The 21,994-nt window shown below is 43.0% G+C and overlaps 1 protein-coding gene across 2 annotated transcripts in view; it reads left to right on the plus strand.

Annotated features, from left to right (window-relative positions):
• st6gal2a (ST6 beta-galactosamide alpha-2,6-sialyltranferase 2a) overlaps positions 1-21,994 on the plus strand; it is a 100,024-nt gene that overhangs the window by 19,315 nt on the left and 58,715 nt on the right. The window lies entirely within an intron of this gene.

Genomic DNA, 21,994 nt, shown 5'->3' on the forward strand with positions numbered 1-21,994 from the left:
AGACACAAAACCTCCTGGATGTTTATAGGCAGGTAGGGGAATCTCTAACAGAGATGTGAGTCTATTCGCAATGTTGAGCTGAAAATGTGTTGCTGGAAAAGCGCAGCAGGTCAGGCAGCATCCAAGGAGCAGGAGAATCGACATTTCGGGCATGAGCCCTTCTTCAGGAAGGGCTCATGCCCGAAATGTCGATTCTCCTGCTCCTTGGATGCTGCTTGACCTGCTGTGCTTTTCCAGCAACACATTTTCAGCTCTGATCTCCAGCATCTGCAGTCCTCACTTTCTCCTATGTGCAATGTTGAGCAAATGGTTAAGGGTTCCACCCAAATGGTGAGTTCTGTCATGGTTCCTGTATAACAATCTGACTTGGGAGGTATCGAGTAACAGCCGCTATTGCCCCTCTCCTCAGAAAATGACCCCAGTGTCTCCAGTAGGTGAGGTTACTGAGGGTGCATGTACACAGAAGTAGCTCTGCAAGCCAAAATCCTCTAGACTTCAAGCCACTAGATGGCCACCATCAAGGCACTGCAGAAATTTACCAAAGCTTCTTTGACCTTCCAAACTCACGATCACTTCTGTCTAGAAGGAGAAGGGCAGTAGATACATTGGAACAACATCACATACCAGTTTCCATCCAAGCCCCTCGTTACCCTCGCTTTCCCTTCAGTGTCACTGGGTCAAAGTCCTAGAACTCTCTCCCTAATAGCATTGTGGATTTACCTAAAGCATATGGACTGCATACGTTCAATAAAACAGTATGGTACTTACAAATGCCTTTTGAAGCAGTGTTCACACTGGGTTGGACTTACTTCCCTCTTTGAGGTTGAGACACAGCTTCACCAGGAAAGCAGGGAGTGCAGCCTCACGTGCTTCAGTGTATAATTTACATCATCATTTTGTGAATGCCATTTTCAATGAATGACTGACCAAGAGTAACAACAGCGGCAATAACACAGGCGGATGTGGAAAAATACTGGATGGCCAGAGAGTGCAACAGATCACCCTGGATCAGCTGTCACTGCATAGTCTGAACAATGTCCAATTCTCCATTTACCACATAGATCCCTAGGGCTCCCTGACTCCCCTGGCACCCAGCCCTAGTCTTGGTATTTATTGCTGGGTGTAAACCCTCTTCCCAGGCCATCTGTACAGTTCTCCACCGATTCAACACTTTTTATTTTCCTTCAGCTGACAAATGCAAGCAACTTTGGATAGTTAGACAGTTGGTCTGCAACAATGCAAGCTGTGACAGGAGAAAGAGAATAGACAGCTCCCAAGTTGTCTTGCACTTGCCCATTACAAAAAATGTCTGTATTTAAGCAGCTGCCTTTTTGGAACCTATAAATCAGATTCAAAAATAAATCCATGGTCTTTCACAACTAGGCAGACCGTATTGTCAGTATCAAATGTGACCTTCAGATTTGGCTCTCGGGATTTTTTTCTTATATCCTTATGATATAAAGCCCAAACAAATATATATATGTGTGTGTATATAAATATATATGTATATATAGATGATATTTTCAATGAAGAGCTTGGTCATTAAATTTCTTTTAATAGGTAAAAAGGAATATTCAAAGGAATGTTGATCAAATGTTGAAAGCACTTCACTTGTATGGTTAATTAAGTGATAGTTGAACATTCATTTCAGTTTTAGTCCCTCTGCAGATAATGGTGTTTAAGCATTGTTAAATGTATCTCTGAAAATAATCTTTTCCATTGCCACCTGACTATCATGCATCAGATAAACTTCGATAGAAAATGAAGTTGATAGTCTCTTTTCCACAGAATCACTAAAGTGTTACAGAACAGATGGAGGCCGTTTGGCCCATCGTATCTGCTCTGGCTCTTCAACTGAACAATGTAACTACTATCAATCTTCTGCTTTTCCCCAGACCCTTGTACTTTATTTCTATCCAATGCCCTAGTGGATGCCTCACTGAACCTACCTTAAATTGTACATCCACGCATGCATTCCATACCCTAAATATTCAATGTGTTCGAAAAGTTCTTTTGTCATCTTGAATTTGGTTTTTTTTGCAAATTGCTTTAAATCTGTGCCCTCTCAGGCGGGTGTAGTTTCTCTCTATCTACTTTATCCAGCCCACTCATGATTTTGAAAACCTCTGTTAGACTTCCTCTCAGTTTTCTCCTTTCCAAGGAGAGCAGTTCCAACTTCTTCAATCTACCCTCATAACTGAAATTTCTCATCCCTGGAACTATTCACTGAAATTATTTCTGCACTCTCTTCATTGCATTCGTATCCTTTCTACAGTGTGGCACCCCGAACTGTGTACAATTCTCCAACTGAAATCTAACAAGTATCTTATACAAGTTCAGCATCACTTACTTGCCACTTTTTTATTTTATGCCATTATTCATAAAAGCAAGAACACTGTTTGTTGCTTTATTAACTAACCTGTCTTGCCATCTTCTGTGTACATGTGCAACCCGGTCCCTTGGCTCCTGCATCTACTTTAGAACTGTACATCCTATTTTATATTGTCTTTCAGCATTCTTCTGACCAAACTGCATCCCCTCACACTTTTCTGCATTGAACCTCATCTACCATCTAACCATCCACTCTACCAACATGTTGACATTCTTTTGGGAGCTTCACACTGTTTACAATTCCTTCAAGTCTCAAATCATCTGCAAACTTTGAAATTACCCCCTGCACACTGAGATCTAGATTATTAATATTTATTAGGAAAAACAAGGGTCTCAATAATGACCCATGGAGAACTCTATTACAAACTATATCAAAAATATTCACTGTTCTCTGTTTCCTATCACTAAGCCAAGTTTAAATCCACATAGAACATAGAACATAGAACAATACAGCACAGAACAGGCCCTTCGGCCCACGATGTTGTGCCGAACTTCTATCCTAGATTAAGCACCCATCCATATCCAAATGCCGCTTAAAAATCGCCAATGATTCTGACTCCAACACTCCCACGGGCAGTGCATTCCATGCCCCCACCACTCTCTGGGTAAAGAACCCACCCCTGACATCTCCCCTATACCTTCCACCCTTCACCTTAAATTTATGTCCCCTTGTAACACTCTGTTGTACCTGGGGAAAAAGTTTCTGACTGTCTACTCTATCTATTCCCCTGATCATCTTATAAACCTCTATCAAGTCACCCCTCATCCTTCGCCGTTCCAACGAGAAAAGGCCGAGAACTCTCAACCTATCCTCGTACGACCTATTCTCCATTCCAGGCAACATCCTGGTAAATCTTCTCTGCACCCTCTCCAAAGCTTCCACATCTTTCCTAAAGTGAGGCGACCAGAACTGCACACAGTACTCCAAATGTGGCCTAACCAAAGTCCTGTACAGCTGCAACATCACTTCACGACTCTTGAATTCAATCCCTCTGCTAATGAACGATAATACACCATAGGCCTTCTTACAAACTCTATCCACCTGAGTGGCAACTTTCAAAGATCTATGTACATAGACCCCAAGATCCCTCTGTTCCTCCATCTGACTAAGAACCCTACCATTAACTCTGTATTCCGCATTCTTATTTGTTCTTCCAAAATGGACAACCTCACACTTGGCAGGGTTGAACTCCATCTGCCATTCCTCAGCCCAGCTCTGCATCATATCTAAGTCCCTTTGCAAACGACAAATGCCCTCCTCACTGTCCACAACTCCACCTTTCTTCGTATCATCTGCAAATTTACTGATCCACCCTTCGACTCCCTCATCCAAGTCATTAATAAAAATTACAAACAGCAGAGGACCCAGAACTGATCCCTGCGAAACTCCACTTGTAACTGGGCTCCAGGCTGAATATTTACCATCTACCACCACTCTCTGACTTCGACCGGTTAGCCAATTTTCTATCCAATTGGCCAAATTTCCCTCTATCCCATGCCTCCTGACTTTCCGCATAAACCTACCATGGGGAACCTTATCAAATGCCTTACTAAAATCCATGTACACTACATCCACTGCTCTACCCTCATCCACATGCTTGGTCACCTCCTCGAAGAATTCAATAAGACTTGTAAGGCAAGACCTACCCTTCACAAATCCGTGCTGGCTGTCCCTAATCAAGCAATGTCTTTCCAGATACTCATAAATCCTATCCCTCAGTACCCTTTCCATTACTTTGCCTACCACAGAAGTAAGACTAACTGGCCTGTAATTCCCGGGGTTATCCCTATTCCCTTTTTTGAACAGGGGCACAACATTCGCTACTCTCCAGTCCCCTGGTACCACCCCCGTTGACAGTGAAGATGAGAAGATCATTGCCACGGTACTGCAATTTCCTCTCTTGCTTCCCACATAATCCTAGGATATATCCCGTCAGGCCCGGGGGACTTGTCTATCCTCAAGTTGTTCAAAATGTCCAACACATCTTCCTTCCTAACAAGTATCTCTTCTAGCTTACCAGTCCGTTTCACACTCTCCTCTTCAACAATACGGTCCCTCTCGTTCGTAAATACTGAAGAGAAGTACTTGTTCAAGACCTCTCCTATCTCTTCCGACTCAATACACAATCTCCCACTACTGTCCTTGATCGGACCTACCCTCGTTCTTGTCATTCTCAGGTTTCTCACATACGCATAAAATGCCTTGGGGTTATCCTTGATCCTATCCGCCAAGGATTTTTCATGCCCTCTCTTAGCTCTCCTAATCCCTTTCTTCAGGTCCCTTCTGCCTATCCTGTATCCCTCCACTGCTCTGTCTGAACCCTGTTTCCTCAACCTTATGTAAGCCTCCTTCTTCCTCTTTACTAGACATTCAACCTCCCTCGTCAACCAAGGCTCCCTCACACGACCATTTCTTTCCCACCTGATAGGTACATACATATCAAGGACACGTCGTATCTGCTCCTTGAAAAAGTTCCACATTTCCACCACATCCTTCCCTGACAGCCTATGCTCCCAACTTATGCTCCTCAAATCCTGTCTTACAGCATCGTAATTTCCCTTCCCCCAATTGTAAAATCTACCTTGCTGTGCGCACCTAGCTCTCTCCATGACCAAGGTGAAAGTCACAGAATTGTGGTCACCATCACCAAAATGTTCACCCACTAACAAGCCCATCACTTGTTCATTACCGAGTACCAAATCCAATATGGCCTCCCCTCTGGTTGAACAATCTACATACTGAGTTAGAAAAGCTTCCTGGACACACTGTGCAAACACCGCCCCGTCCAATCTACTTGATCTAAAGAGCTTCCAATCAATATTTGGGAAGTTGAAGTCGCCCATGACTACGACCCTGTGGCTTCTGCACCTTTCCAAAATCTGTTTCCCAATCTGTTTCTCCACATCTCTGCTGCTATTGGGGGGCCTATAGTAAACACCCAACAAGGTGACTGCTCCTTTCCTATTTCTGACTTCAGCCCATACTACCTCCAAAGGCAGATCCCCCTCAAACTTCCTTTCTGCAGCCGTTATACCATTTCTAATTAGCAATGCCAACCCCCCTCCTTTTTTACCACCCTCCCTAATCTTACTGAAACATCTGTAACCAGGAACCTCCAACAGCCATTCCTGTCCCTCATCTATCCACGTTTCCGTGATGGCCACAACATCATAGTCCCAGGTACCGATCCATGCCTTAAGTTCACCCACCTTATTTCTGATACTCCTTGCATTGAAGTATACGCACTTGAGCCCATCTCTGTGTCCGCAAGTATTCCCTGTCAGTGCTACCTTCTCCACAGCCTCCCTACAGTCTTGCACATCCTGACACACAGCTAGCTTACTTGCTGGACTACAAGTCCGGATCCCATCCCCCTGCCAAATTAGTTTAAACCCCCCCGAAGAGTGCTAGTAAACCTACCCCCCAGGATATTGGTGCCCTTCTGGTTCAGGTGCAACCCGTCCTGTTTATACAGGTCCCACCTTCCCCAGAATGCAGTCCAATTGTCCAAATACCTGAAGCCCTCCCTCCTACACCATCCTTGCAGCCACGTGTTCAACTGCACTCTCTCCCTATTCCTTGCCTCACTGTCACGTGGCACTGGCAACAACCCAGAGATGACGACTCTGTCTGTCCTAGCTTTTAGCTTCCAGCCTAACTCTCCGAGCTCTTGAATGACCTCCCTACCCCTCTTCCTACCTATGTCGTTGGTGCCAATGTGTACCACGACTTCTGGCTGCACACCCTCCCCTTTAAGGATTCTGAAGACACGGTCCGAGACGTCTCGGACCCTGGCACCCGGGAGGCAACAAACCATCCAAGAGTCTCGCCCATGTCCACAGAACCGCCTGTCCGTCCCTCTAACTAGAGAGTCTCCTATAATTAGCGCTCTCCTTCTCTCCTCCTTTCCCTTCTGAGTCTCAGAGCCAGACCTCACGCCACAGACCCCTTCATTGCAGCTGTCCCCCCCAACAGTTTCCAAAGCTGTATACTTATTATTTAGGGGAACGACCACAGGGGAACCCTGCACTGCCTGCTTCTTCCCCTTCCCACCTCTAACTGTTACCCAGCTACCTCTGTTCTCCGGCGTAACTATGTCCCTGTAGCTTCTATCAATCACCCTCTCAGCCTCTCGAATAATCCTCAGTTCATCCAACTCCAGTTCCAGTTCCCTAACTCGTTCGGTGAGGAGCAGGATCTGACTGCATTTCCTGCAGACGAAGTCGGCAGGAGTATAGGTGGTCACCCCTACCTCACACATCCTGCAGGAGGAATATTCCACCGCCTGCGCTGCCATGACTGTACACTTTGTCTCCAAAACAAGAACACTGAGTCAATAACACTGAGTCGCTTACCTGTGGACTTTAAAGTTAGGTTAGAGGAGGAGGGTGGGAGGGAGGCCCTACGAAGTAGGGCCTTGGGTCTAGAACACACCCACTCAAATACTAATCACTTACCTTCCCGACCAGCTCTGCGCTCCAACCTCACTTCCGCCCAGCTCGTGCCGCTCTCTGCGGTGAAAAGTCTCCCAGGTTCGCTTTTACTCGGCCACTGCTCCCACTCAAATGACCATTGGTGTTAAAGGGTGAGTATTTATACTCACTGTTCTCCTTCCCGGCTGCCCCTCTGCTTGCCGTCACTTCCTCTGCTGCTCCCGCTCTTTCTGTGAAGAGAGAGAGAAAAAAAACACCGCTGCCCGCTACAGGTAAGTAATTTTAAAACAAACTGTCTTACCTTAGCTGTAGTCTCCCGGGTTCGCTTTTACGCGGCCGCTGCTCCCACTCAAAAATTGCTATTGCTATTGTCCCTTTTATTCCATGATCTGTAATTTTCCTGACAAGGTTATTGTGTGGCATTATATCAATCAACTTCTGTAAGTCCATGTACACCATATCTACAGCAGTACCCTCACTGAACTTTTAGATTAGATTACTTACAGTGTGGAAACAGGCCCTTCGGCCCAACAAGTCCACACCGCCCCGCCGAAGCGCAACCCACCCATACCCCTACATCTACATCTACCCCTTACCTAACACTACGGGCAATTTAGCATGGCCAATTCACCTGACCTGCACATCTTTGGACTGTGGGAGGAAACCGGAGCACCCGGAGGAAACCCACGCAGACACAGGGAGAATGTGCAAACTCCACACAGAGAGTCGCCTGAGGCGGGAATTGAACCCGGGTCTCTGGCGCTGTGAGGCAGCAGTGCTAACCACTGTGCCACCGTGCCGCCCACTTCTGTTACTTCAATTAAGTTCTCCAGCAAATTAGTTAAACAGGATTTCCTCTTTAGAATTTTGTACCAATTCTGCTCAATCAACTGACTTTTAACCAATTTTTCTACTAAATCTATGCTAAAATTCTCCCCAGGTGCTTCCCCATCACTGAAGCTAAACTGATTACTCTGCAATTGCTGGTTTTTTTCCTTGCAACCTCTCTGGAATAAGTCCATAGGGTCTTGTGGTGCAATAGTAGCATTCACAATCTGTGGATTCAAGTCCCACAGGCTTCAAAGGTGTGCCATGACATGTCATAGAGTCATAAAGTCATACAGCACTGAAACAGACCCTTCAGTCCAATTCATCCATGCCAACCAGACATCCTAATCTGACCTAGTTCCATTTGCCAGCATTTGGCCCATATTAGTGCGGAAACAGGCCCTTCAGCCCAACAAGTCCACAACGACCTGCCGAAGCGCAACCCACCCATACCCCTACATTTACCCATTACCTAACACTACGGGCAATTTAGCATGGCCAATTCACCTGACCTACACATCTTTGGATTGTGGGAGGAAACCGGAGCACCCGGAGGAAACCCACGCAGACACGGGGAGAATGTGCAAACTCCACACAGTCAGTCGCCTGAGGCGGGAATTGAACCCGGGTCTCAGGCGCTGTGAGGCAGCAGTGCTAACCACTGTGCCACCGTGCCGCCCAGTCCATATTGCTTTAAACCCCTCCTGTTCATATAGCCTTCCAGTTGCCTGCTAAATGTAATAAACAATAGACAATAGGTGCAGGAGTAGGCCATTCTGCCCTTCGAGCCAGCACCACCATTCACTATGATCATGGCTGATCATCCTCAATCAGTATCCTGTTCCTGCCTTATCCCCATAACCCTTGACTCCACTATCCTTAAGAGCTCTACCAACTCTTTCTTGAAAGTATCCAGAGACTTGGCCTCCACAGCCTTCTGGGGCAGAGCATTCCACACACCCACCACTCTCTGGGTGAAGAAGTTTCTCCTCAATTCTATTCTAAATGGCCTACCCCTTATTTTTAAACTGTGTCCTCTGGTTCGGGACTCACCCATCAGCAGAAACATGCTTCCTGCCTCCAGAGTGTCCAATCCTTTAATAATCTTATACGTCTCAATCAGATCCCCTCTCAGCCTTCTAAACTCAAGGGTATACAAGCCCAGTCACTCTAATCTTTCAATGTAAGATAGTCCCGCCATTCCGGGAATTGACCTCGTGAACCTACGCTGCACTCCCTCAATAGCCAGAATGTCTTTCCTCAAATTTGGAGACCAAAACTGCACACAATATTCCAGATGCAGTCTCACCAGGGCCCTGTACAGCTGCAGAAGAATCTCTTTGCTTCTATACTCAATTCCTCTTGTTATTGTACACCACTTTCTCTGGCAGCTTGTTCCATACACGCATCAACCTCTCTGTGAAAACGTTACCCCTCAGATCCTTTTTAAATCTTTCCCCTCTCACTTTAAACCTATGTCTTCTAGTTTTGGGTTATGCCCCATCCTAGGAAAAAGACCTTGTCTACTTATTCTATCCATCCCCCTCATAATTTTATAAACCTCTATAAGGTTACCCCTCACTCTCCAATATTCCAGGGAAAAAGTCCCAGTCTATTCAGTAATAGCTCCCTATAGCTCAAACCGGTCCAGTCCTGGCAACATCCTTGTAAATCTTTTCTGCATCCTCTCAAGTTTATTAATATCTTTCTTATAGAAGGGCAGCCAGAATTGTAGACAATATTCCAAGATCAGCCTCAGCAATGGCCTGTACATTCTGAATATGACATTGCATTTCCTGCACTCAAATTTCTGTCTAATGAAGGCAGGCGAACCAAACGCCTTCTTCACTGCCTGTCCACTTGCAATTCCACTTTTATGGAACTATGCAGCTGCATCACTATGTCTCTTTGTTTAGCAACACTCCACAAGGCCCCATCATTAAGTGTATAAGTCTTGCGCTGATTTGCCTTACTAAAATACATCACCTCACTTTTATCTAAATTAAGCTCCATTATCAATCCTCAGCCAATTAGCCCATCTGATCAAGGTCTCGTTGTACTCTGAGATAATCTTATTCTCTGTCCACTACATCACCTATTGGTGTCAGCTTCCAATTTACTAACCATACCTCCTATGTTCACATTCAAATCATTTATATAAATGATGAAAAGCAGTGGACCCAGCACCGAGCCTTGTGGCACACCACTGGTCACAGGCCTCCAGTCTGAAAAGCTACCCTCCACCACCACCTCTGTCTCCTACCTTCAAGCCAATTTTATATCCAATTGGCTAGCTCCCCCAGATCCCATGTGATCTAATCTTACGAATCAATCTACCATGCAGAACCTTGTCGAATACTTTGCTGAAGTCCATATAGACAATGTCTACTGCTTTGCCTTCATCAATCTTCTTTGTCACCTCTTCAAAAAACTAAGATATGATTTCCCATGTACAAAGCCATGTTCACTATCCCTAATGAGTCCTTGCCTTTCCAAATGCATGTACATTCTCTCTCTCAGGATTTCCTCCAACAAATTACCCATTACTAACATAGGGCTCACTTGTTCATAGTTCCCTTTTTTTTTCTCATAGCCTTTCTTAAATAATGGCACCACATTAGCCAACCTCCAGACTTCTGGCACCTTACTCATGGCTATCGATTATACAAATATCTCAGCAAAAGGCCCAGCAAACTCTTCACTAATTTCCCACAACATTCTGGGAAACGCTTGATCAGGTCCTTGGGATTTATCTACCTTTATGCATTTTAAGACCTTCAGCAGCTCCTCTTCTGTGTGAAAAGGTTGACGAAAATATCTGTTGAAGAAGGCTGCAATGCTTGCAATTTTTCAATAGCCAGAGTTGTGATGCTTGTTGCTTTGATTTAGATCTTAATGACAATAAATGAAGAAATTGAATCATTTGATTTGAAAGTATAAATTCAATAGAAAAGACATTGACCTAGTTTTTTGAATCAAACATGCCACTGATGACATGGCCTGAGGCTGTCCTTTATGTTAGATCATGGGACATATACCACAGAACCAGAGTTCTTGCTGAGAGAGATGTCTTGAGGTTTGTTAACAACACTAACCATTTACACATTATATCTCAGACTTTCACACAGCCTGGAATATGTGCTTACTGGTATTACTGTACATTAAATACAGGCAGGTGGGACTAGCTTAGTTTAGGCTTAAGTTCAGCAATGGACGGATTGGACCAAATGATCTGTTTCCATGCTGTATGACTATCACTCAATGTCTCAACACACACTGATTCCATTGCAGTGAGACCTGAATAAAGGCAAGAGGTACCTTTATTGTAGATTGCCATATATCATGATGTCATGAACTGTTTCAAAGGTACACTGCTTGTCTGGTCTGAAATTTATGTATTAACTCAACAAATATTACACATATTTGTTTTGGCTATCCTGTTTCATGTTTATGTGACGATTGTTTCAAAGGTTGTACCAAACTTGCATAATAATACAGGTAGCTAATTCTATTATAAATGATGTAATTCTTATCTGTAAAGCTAGATACATATCTTATCTGTCATAGAAAAGCCTCGGGATAATCTTCAGCTGGAAGACAAAACACCATGCCCTAGTTAGGAAAGTCATCCTGTCGGTTCCATTAAATATCAAAGATTATCTCAACTCAACAGTGATTCTTCATACAGCTGTCAAAGTGACTTTTACTCAGTTTAGATTGAGCTTCAATGAGGATTATACTGTTGAGAAGGTCTTTGAATGACTGTTTATTTATTTTGACAGTTTTATGAGCTCCTAGGGGGATTAAAGTTCTTTTAAAATTCAATCTTTTGATGTGGATGTTGATAACTGGGCTGGCATTTATTGCACATGCTGATGAGAAGGTGATAGTGAGCTGCCTTTTTCAGCCACTGCAGTCCATGTGCAATCTACAATGCATTAGTGAGGTAATTCCAGAATTTTGACCCAATGACAGTGAAGGTATGGCAACATATCTCCAAGTCAGGTTTGTGAGTGGTTTGGAGGGGAACTTGCAGCTGGTGGCACTCCTATGTATTTTCTGCCTTGACCTTCTGGATAGTAGTTTTCATGGGTTTGGAAGATGCTGTCTAAATGAATTTCTATTGTGCATTTATTATCTATTGTACAACTATTATCAGTTGTGTAGATAATACACACTGTTACATTGGTGAAGGAGGGAGTGGATTGTTGTGGATGTGGTGCCATTCAAGCAGGCTGCTTTGTCCTGGATGGTATCAAGCTTCATGAGTGTCATTGGAGCTGCACCCATCCAGAACAAGTGGGCTAGTATTCCATCACACTGTTTACTTGTACCTTCTAGATAGTGAACAGTCTTTGGGAAGTCAGTAAATGAGTTCAAGTGGTGCTTGAAGGGCTGTTTAATTTGAACATTTCATGATCATAGCAAAGATTTCCCTACTTCATTATAGGGTTCATGCATTCTGTCCATACTGGTACTTGGTGAATGGTTTTAAGAGGATATGTGGGTATGTGCAGGGACAGGAAATATGGTGGATGAGGGATGACAGCTAGAATACTCATGTGTAGAGCTGGGCTGATGTCCCGTGGAGCTGAGACAGACTTTTGAACTTGCCTATCCTGGCATTCACCCAACTCCATGCTAATTGGCCTTCCTTCAGGAGGCGGTGATCCAGACTTCAGCTTACTCGCATCACCTGGTGTGAAAGTCATGTGAGTGAGGCCTGCAATCAGGAAACAGAATGATGCTGGCAAATGGCCCAACTCGCAACTCCTTCCTCCTAGATGAAAATCCAGGTTTAACATATATTACTTATGACTAGTTATTAATTAAGGAAATATAAAGCCATTTCAGAGGAGTCAGCACATTGCTGTGATACTAAGTCACATATTGACCGGACCAAGTTATGATGGTAGATTTATTTTCCTCAAAAGCATTAGTGACCAGAGGGATTTTACAATAACATCCAGGTCATTACTGATTACAGTTTCTGTTCAGGATTGATTTGTTTATTAAATTTAAAATTGCCAGCTGTGAGGTGGAATTTGTACTCCCCTTCAGCTCATTACCAAAGGCCTCTAAATTGGTTAAGTGACTGTGGCTCCATGTTTAAAACTGATAGTTGATTTGCCAGATTTTCATACTTTAAACACAATGATCTGTTAATATTGGTGCTATAGCAATTCCACTGGTTCTACCGGCAGCATAATTACAATGTATTAATTTCCACTAAAATTGTGGATACTTGAAATAACAACAGAGTTAATGAAAAGACATGGAAGTTAAGACTTTTAGTATCTGGATTAGTGGTGCTGGAAGAGCACAGCAGTTCAGGCAGCATCTGAGGAGCAGTAAAATCGACGTTTTGGGCAAAAGCCCTTCATCAGGAATTTAGCAATACAGACAGGAATACAGACGTTTAGTAGTCAGCCTTCCACTGTGTCACACAGCAACAGACAAGGTCATATGCAGACAAGGTCTAAGTTAACTCGGTGAATGACATGGGGAAAGTGACATGGTGATAATGTCGCTGGACTAATAATCCACAGCACACACTCTGGGGAAAGTTTTTTAAATGTAGCACATGGCATAATTCAAATTCATTTAATTATGCTTAAATATAAAACTGTTCTCTGTAATTATTACTATAGTAACCATTATGGATTATTGTTGAAAATCATTCTGACTCACTAATATTCTTTTGGGGAAGGAAGTCTGCTGTCTGTATTCAGTCCGGCCTCCATGTGACTCCAGACCCATAACAATGCCACTGACTCTTAACTGCCCTCTGAAATGGCTAAGCAAGTCAATTATTTTGAGGGCATTTAGGGATGAACAACAAATGTTGGCCAGTAACATCACATCCCATGAATGAAAAGAAACAGCAAATAGGTTAAGTGCTAGTGGCAGACAGAGAAAGTACATCAAAGTTATAGACTTAGGTGAGGAACAACTAACGCCTGATTGGAGCCAGAGGAAGAAGGCGCTAAAAACTAAAATGGAAGGGGGAATGAAACACAGATCAACACATCAAAGGCAGGCTTCCTGCTTGTGGGGAAGTAGAAGATGGAGCATAGTAAGAAAATTCTTGAAAGTTAAACAGAGTCAGCGATAGCACCTGAGCATAGCTGTACCCTAAAGGAAATAATGGTTTTGAACTCCAGTGCCAGTTTCTGTTTGCCCAGGAGTCAAAGTGCACCAAATCAAAGAAGTCTTGAAATGTACTGTCACAGTCTTCCCTTCACACTGAGAAAGGTAGCACTATATTTTTGAACAATGATGTTGAGAATGTTAATGAAGGAAAAAATGACAAATGTACCTCATTTTCGCTTTAATAAAAAATCCAGTAAAATGTATCCTGGAGAAATGCAATTAATGATATTATCATTAGACTACTATACAGAGATCTAGGTAGTGTTCTGTGGACCTGGGTTCAAGTTCTGCCATGGCACATGGTAGAATTTGAATTCAACATAAATGTGGAATTAAGAGTCTCATGATGATCATGGCACCATTGTTCAAAAAACCCATCTGGTTCAGTAATGTTCTTTTGGGAATGAATCTGTTGTCTGGCCCATATGTAGCTCCAAATGCGCAACAATGTGGTTGTCTCTTAACTGCCCTTGGGGCAATTAGGGACGGGCAATAAATGCTGGCTTCATTGATGATGCCCACATCCTGTGAACGAATAAATAAAAAAAAGTGAGGACTACCATCAGATTACCCATTATGATAGTGCCGTATGGAGGTGTGGGCAGAACAACTTAGGATCTCAAAGGAGTGAGACCTAGCATCTGGTCCTCTCCAAATTCTCTGAACAACATCTATTATATCTATATGACCAGCAACTAATAGCTAACATACATAAATTAAGTCTTGTTAACTATAAGAGACTCTTCTTGTTAGACCGGGCAGTTTTAATGCTATAGCACACTAGACCAAGTAGGCCCTGAAGTTTCCAACACTTAAAGAGGATGGTGCCAGCAACCTTCATCAGGAGTAGCGGTCCAGTCAGTGTGGTGAACTGGCACCCTGTACGACATGGGAGGGAGCGTTGTGGATTTGATTTTGGTGCTCCTACACCATGTGGTGAGCAGGGATGTGAAATCTTCACACTCAGCTTTAAATTGCCTGCTCATCCAGCACAGTCAGCAGTAGGAAAGAGCTGATCATTTAAGCATCCTATAGAAAAACCTCTCATGTCAGTCCTCAACGTGGAATGATAAAGTAAAAGCATTTCAGACCTGTAAAGAGACACAGGGGAGTTAGCCACTCCTTGGAGAAAGAGAATTAGTAGTGCCAAAAGAAATATAGGCTGCAGCACAAGACTGTGGTCTGTGGGAGTGAACACGAGTCAAAATTGAGCAGCTAGCGAACTGTCATCAGAAGCTCTGAGAATAAGGCTTAAAATCCCTGGTGACACATTCAGAAATGTGCTGCAATCCGAGCTGAAAAAGTGAGAAGACAATAAAATTATTTAGAGCTCAAAAGAAGCACATTACCAGAACAACTGGGCACCATGCAGCATAGCTACAGTAATGGAAGTAAAGGACCGGGAAAAGAATATCAACCGGAGGTCATTGACTTGGGGACATTGTCGCTTTAATTGCTGCCTCCACAATGTTATGCAGATTAAAAGCCAAAGGAAATCTCATCTAAAAGGGACAGAACATTTGGGAGACTTTAGTCAGACTGCAGAAAAGGCAGTCATCCATAATAAAAACCACAGTAAAGGCAGGAATAATTTATTCAAACCAGAAGCAATGGGAGTTATTCAGTAAAACTGTTGATCAAAGTGGGAATCATTTAATAAAACTGTGAATGTGGGATTCATACTGTGGAGCTGAAAAATATATCAAAATCTTCCAATTAGCTGCAAAACAGAAAATACCTACCACACAGCAGAAAACCAGCATTCTGTGCCCAAATGCAGCAAGATCTGGACACATTCAGGCTTGGCAGGTAAGTGGAAAGCAATATTGGTGTCACACAAATGCCATAGAATGACCATCTCAAACAAAAGAAAATCCAAATATCAACCCTTGGCATTCAATGGCATTACCATCACTGAATCCCCTACCATCAGCTTCCTGGGGATTACCATTGACTAGGAACTGACCAGACCAACCATTTAACCACAGTGGCTATGATAGCAGGTCCAAGGCAACATGCTTCCTGATTCCCCAAGGCTTGTTCACCAATTGCAACGTACAAGTCAGGGGTGTGGTGGAATACACCCGGTTTGCCTGAATGAGTGCAACTCCAACAACACTCTGCACCATCCTGGACAAAAAAGCCTGTTTGATTAACACCATATCCACTATCTTCAACATTCATTGCATCCATCACTAATGCATAACAGCAGCAATGGGTATTATCTACAAGATGCACAGCAGAAACTCACTGAGGCTCCTTCGATATCACCTCCTCGTCCTGCAAAACATTCACCTATAAGGATAAGGATGAGATAACCACCACCTGCATGTTCCTCTCGAAGCTACCCATTGTCTTGATCTGGAATATCACGATCACTTAATTGTCACGGGATCAACGTCCTGGAATTCCCTCCCTATCAGCATTAGAAATATACTAACACCACAGCAATTCAAGAAGGTACCTCACCAACAGCCTCTTAAGCGTAATTAGGAATAGGCAATAAAAGCTAACCTATCTAGCAATGCCTATATCCTATGACTGAATTTTAGAGCAACAGAACTACTGTTACTGCAAAAAAAAAGTATTTTAGCAAAATATACTTTGCATTTGGACAACATGGCATCAGACTTATTTTCAGTATTGGGCCAAATAGAATACAGAATTGGACATCTTAGAGAAAGTAATTCTTAAATACAGAATAATATCTAAATGAGCTAATAGGTTAGAAACTGAAGACATAAATGCATGACTAGACACAATTTGAAGTATAGATAGTGGTGTTATCGCTCACCAAGGGGTAAAAGAAGCCACAAATATTTTTGAAGAGTTACTGAAAGCCTTTGAGAATTATTGAAATTCTTTGAGAATTACTTAAACCTCTTGAAAGAGCAAGATTCAATAAAAGAGTTCGGCATCAATGAGAAATCCATAATGTTTAATTAACAATCACTATAGATTGGGGATGATATAAAATCAGAATTCATACAAAAAGAATTATTGCAGGATCTGCTGATGAGTCATTGTCAGAATTATTGCAGTCCAAAGAAGACTTGACTCTAGAGAAATCTATTTAAGTGAGTGAAGTTGAAGTCCCAAAGCAACACAAATCAATTCTAAGAGAGGTAGCTCAGGGGGTCAACAAAGTCCATTCAAGTTTTGTGGCATAAAAACATTGGGCATCCATGAAATAGTATGGCCCATCAACAGCAGAATAATTGTACTCCAAAACAATTTAAAACCTCATGGCCTGGCATATCCCCACACAACCATTACCACCAAACCAGACACAAAAATGTGTTGCTGAAAAAGCGCAGCAGGTCAGGCAGCATCCAAGGAGCAGGACAATCGACGTTTCGGGCATGAGCCCTTCTTCAGGAATGAGGAAAGTGTGTCCAGCAGGCTAAGATAAAAGGTAGGGAGGAGGGACTTGGGGGAGGGGCGTTGGAAATGTGATAGGTGGAAGGAGGTCAAGGTGAGGGTGATAGGCCGGAGTGGGGGTGGGGCGGAGAGGTCAGGAAGAAGATTGCAGGTTAGGAAGGCGGTGCTGAGTTTGAGGGATTTGACTGAGACAAGGTGGGGGGGAGGGGAAATGAGGAAACTGGAGAAATCTGAGTTCATCCCTTGTGGTTGGAGGGTTCCTAGGCGGAAGATGAGGCGCTCTTCCTCCAACCGTCGTGTTGCTATGGTCTGGCGATGGAGGAGTCCAAGGACCTGCATGTCCTTGGTGGAGTGGGAGGAGGAGTTGAAGTGTTGAGCCACGGGGTGGTTGGGTTGGTTGGTCCGGGTGTCCCAGAGGTGTTCTCTGAAACGTTCCGCAAGTAGGCGGCCTGTCTCCCCAATATAGAGGAGGCCACATCGGGTGTGACGGTTGGAGGAAGAGCACCTCATCTTCCGCCTAGGAACTCTCCAACCACAACGGATGAACTCAGATTTCTCCAGTTTCCTCATTTCCCCTCCTCCCACCTTGTCTCAGTCAAATCCCTCGAACTCAGCACCGCCTTCCTAACCTGCAATCTTCTTCCTGACCTCTCCGCCCCCACCCCCACTCCGGCCTATCACCCTCACCTTGACCTCCTTCCACCTATCGCATTTCCAACGCCCCTCCCCCAAGTCCCTCCTCCCTACCTTTTATCTTAGCCTGCTGGACACCCTTTCCTCATTCCTGAAGAAGGGCTCATGCCCGAAACGTTGATTCTCCTGCTCCTTGGATGCTGCCTGACCTGCTGCGCTTTTCCAGCTATACATTTTCAGCTCTGATCTCCAGCATCTGCAGTCCTCACTTTCTCACCAAACCAGACAATCAATCCTGGTTCAATGGAGAGTGCAGGAGGACATGCCAGGAGAAGCACCAGGCATATCTAAAAATGAGGTGTCAACCTGGTGAAGTCTCAGAATAGAACTACATGCGTGCCAAAGAACATAAGCAACAAGTGATAGACATTTCACAACCAATGGATCAAATTGGAGATCAATCATCTCGGATCAAGGACGTGTCTGCAAGAGTTCCACAGGGTAGCTTCACAGGACCAAATATCTTCAGCTACTCCGTCAATGACCTTCGCTCCATCATTACCTTAAGTCTAGGGATTTTTGATGATTGCACAACGTACAGTACCATTTGTGACTCCCAGATATTGAAGCAGTCCATTTTCAAATGCAACAGAATTTGGAGGCATTACCATTGACATTAACATCATTGAAGCCCCCATTGTCAACATCCTGTCAGTTACCATTGACGAGAAACTGAATTTGATTAGTCATATCAATTTTGTAACTACAAGAACAGGCTAAAGGTTATGAATTCTGCAGTGAGTAACTCACCTCCTGATTTCCCCAAAGCCTGCCCACCATCTACAAGGCACAGCTCAGGAGGATGATGGAATACTCCCCATTTGTCTGGATGAACAGTTCCAACACCACTGAAGAAGTTTGATACCATCTAGGATAAAACAGTCCTCTTGATTCCCATCACATTCCCAAATACCCACTCTCTCTCCACCATAGATGTTCAGTAGCCATTGTGTGGACCATGTTCAAGAGACACTGCAGCAACCTGCCAAGCTCCGTGCTAAATGCCATTTGATTTGGAACTATATCACTTTTTTTTGTGGTTTCTTGGTCAAAATCCTATAACTCCCTCCTGAACAACACTGGAACTGCAGCAGTTCAAAAAAGCTACTCATTACCACCTTCTGAAAGACATTGAGGCAAAGGCAAGAAATGCTGACCAGCTTTTGTCATATCCCATAAATAAAGTTTTAAAACTCTGTTGAATCACTAAGGCTATGTACTTCCACATCTATATAGTTCACCTGGCTCAGTGATTATCTCTGCTTATCTACTACAGAAACTCTCATGTATGCATTTGCTATCACCAGACTTGACCGTTTTGTATCCCTCCTAATTGTCTAATCATCTTCCAACCAATATAGCCACGCCTTGCATTGTCTAGGTCTAAAGCACTGGAATTTCCACCCTATAATTCTGTCTCACATCTTTTCTCTTTTTTAAGATGCTTCTGAAATCAATTTTATCTGCTCTAAATTATCTTTGGATCAGTTAAGTGATTGCAAAATTATTGGGTATAGTTGAATGTAGTGGAGTTGTTGAGCAGTATCAACATTTGATGGGATCTTTAGAATGTCCATATTGCAACTGGTAGCACACTGTCACTTTTTCAGCAGTACTTTCTATGTTATGTGGGTAACTTGAGTTTATGATACCCATTGTTGCCTAGCTGGGATGTGCTATTCTGTTTGGTGAGGAAGAGGTGAAATGCTATCCCCTTAGAATTGAGTTCACTCCAAGGTAGCTTGCCTATTGATCAGAGGTGAAAATTGAATTCAAACTCTGTGGCAAATTTGGCAAATGTTAAGTATGCCAAAGCACAATTGATCTTTGGGTTGCCTTTCTGGTCATTGGTACCTAGAAATGTGGGTTTGTCATTAAGGTTTCAATGAAGTATAGGGGAACCAACAATTAAAAGCAGCCATTTTAAATCTCCATCTTGCAATAATAAGTTGTCTTATAAGTTTAAAATGGCTACTGCAGTCACAGTGACCATAAGAATGGAATAAGGAATGCATGAAACTTGGCATAATGAAGTATCTGTCTGTTTCCCAGTTAGTCACTATAACGTAATACTGATTGTAACATAGGTATTATCTCAGTGACACAAATAATACCACATTAACAGTATTGCTTATTTTATGTGTGAAACAACATTAATGTATTAAATACCTCATGAGAACCTAATTAAAACTAGAAACATTATACAGTGGGAATTGAAGAAAAATGATATGATTACGCATATTAAGGGTATATATTATGCTGCCTCTTCACTAAGAATTAGACGTCATTTATTAGCACATTCGAGGTCATCTCTGATTGATAATCTAGATTTATTGTCTATTAATCTCTCAACCGGCTTGATAACAATAAAAGAGTGCTATTTTGTAGCCTATGAGGGGTCTGAGAATTTCTAAATTTACAGTCTGAGATTCCCTGGGTTTATAGAACATAGAACATTACAGTGCAGTATAGACGCTTTGGCCCTCGATGTTGCGCTGACCTGTCATACTAACTGAAGCCCATCTAACCTACACTATTCCATGTACGTCCATATGCTTGTCCAATGAATACTTAAATGTACTTAAAGTTGGCGAATCTACTACCGTTGCAGGCAAAGCATTCCACACCCTTACTATTCTGAGTAAAGAAACTACCTCTGACATCTGTCCTATATCTATCACCCCTCAATTTAAAGCTATGCCCCCTCATGCTCGCCTTCACCATACTTAGAAAAAAGGCTCTCCCTATCGACCCTATCTAACCCTCTGATTATCTTATATGTCTCTATTAAGTCACCTCTCAACCTTCTCTCTTACGAAAACAGCCTCAAGTCCCTCAGCCTTTCCTCGTAAGACCTTCCCTCCATACCACGCAGTAAATCTCCTCTGCACCTTTTCCAAAGCTTCCACATCCTTCTTATAATGCGGTGACCAGAACTGTACACAACACTCCAAGTGCAGCCGCACCAGAGTTTTGTACAGCTGCAGCATAACCTCATGGTTCTGGAACTCGATCCCTCTATTAATAAAAGTTAAAACACTAAGCATTCTTAACAACCCTTTCAACCTGGGTGGCAACTTTCAAGGATCTGTATACATGGACACTGAGATCTCTCTGCTCATCCAAACTACCAAGAATCTTACCATTAGCCCAGTACTTTGCATTCCGGTTACTCCGAACAAAGTGAATCACCTCACACTTGTCCGCATTAAATTCCATTTGCCACCTCTCAGCCCAGCTCTGCAGCTTATCTATGTCTCTCTGTAACCTACAACATCCTTTGTCACTATCCACAACTCCACCGACCTTAGTGTCGCAAATAAACAAGGAAAAGACATTTCTGCAGTGTTTGCAGTCATTTAAAATTCACAAGCAATACAATGGCTACAGCTGTTATGGATCAGGGCAGATCCCCTCAAAATATTTTAAGGTAGCCTAGACCCTAACTGATCCTTATTTTAAAGGCAGATATGAAGTGAGTGTTCCAGCTGTGAAGCATTGGTCAAACCACATAGCTTTAAGCAAAACAGAATTTATTTAAACCCTAAAGCTGAAACACGACACAAGGAAAACAGAATTTAGAATAACCTACTATTGGAAAACTTAACTGACCCAATACAGCAACTTAACTCATTAACTGTCCAAAACAGTAACATTCCATAAGCGCAAAAAGGCAAATTCAAGCACAGATTGTCAGAGGCAAGAGGAAACTACATCCAGAGAGATTTCAGAGAAAGTCAGTCAGGAATCATTTACTGAAGCTTGTAATCCTTCTGGTACTCACACATCTTCTGACTGCTACAGCTAAAAACGACTAGAAAACCCTGAACTGAGAGAACTGGCCACTCACCTTCTGTTGTAAAAAAAGACATTTGATTCAGGACAAAACCCTTCGGCACCTCTGGTTTACAAACTCTCTTCAAAAAAACCCAGGACAAAAATAACCTTTTTAAAAGTGACAGCATCAACACACAATAGTCTGTGTGAAGAACCTGCAGTTTTAGATATATCAAATGCAGGATATTCTTCTGCACATTATAAATCTTTCATGTATAGCTCTTGCTAACCTATGTACAACTTTTGATAGTGTATGTAAGTGGACACTGCCTTCAGA

This window comes from Chiloscyllium punctatum, chromosome 9, assembly GCF_047496795.1.
Source record: "Chiloscyllium punctatum isolate Juve2018m chromosome 9, sChiPun1.3, whole genome shotgun sequence".
Classification (NCBI taxonomy): domain Eukaryota; kingdom Metazoa; phylum Chordata; class Chondrichthyes; order Orectolobiformes; family Hemiscylliidae; genus Chiloscyllium; species Chiloscyllium punctatum.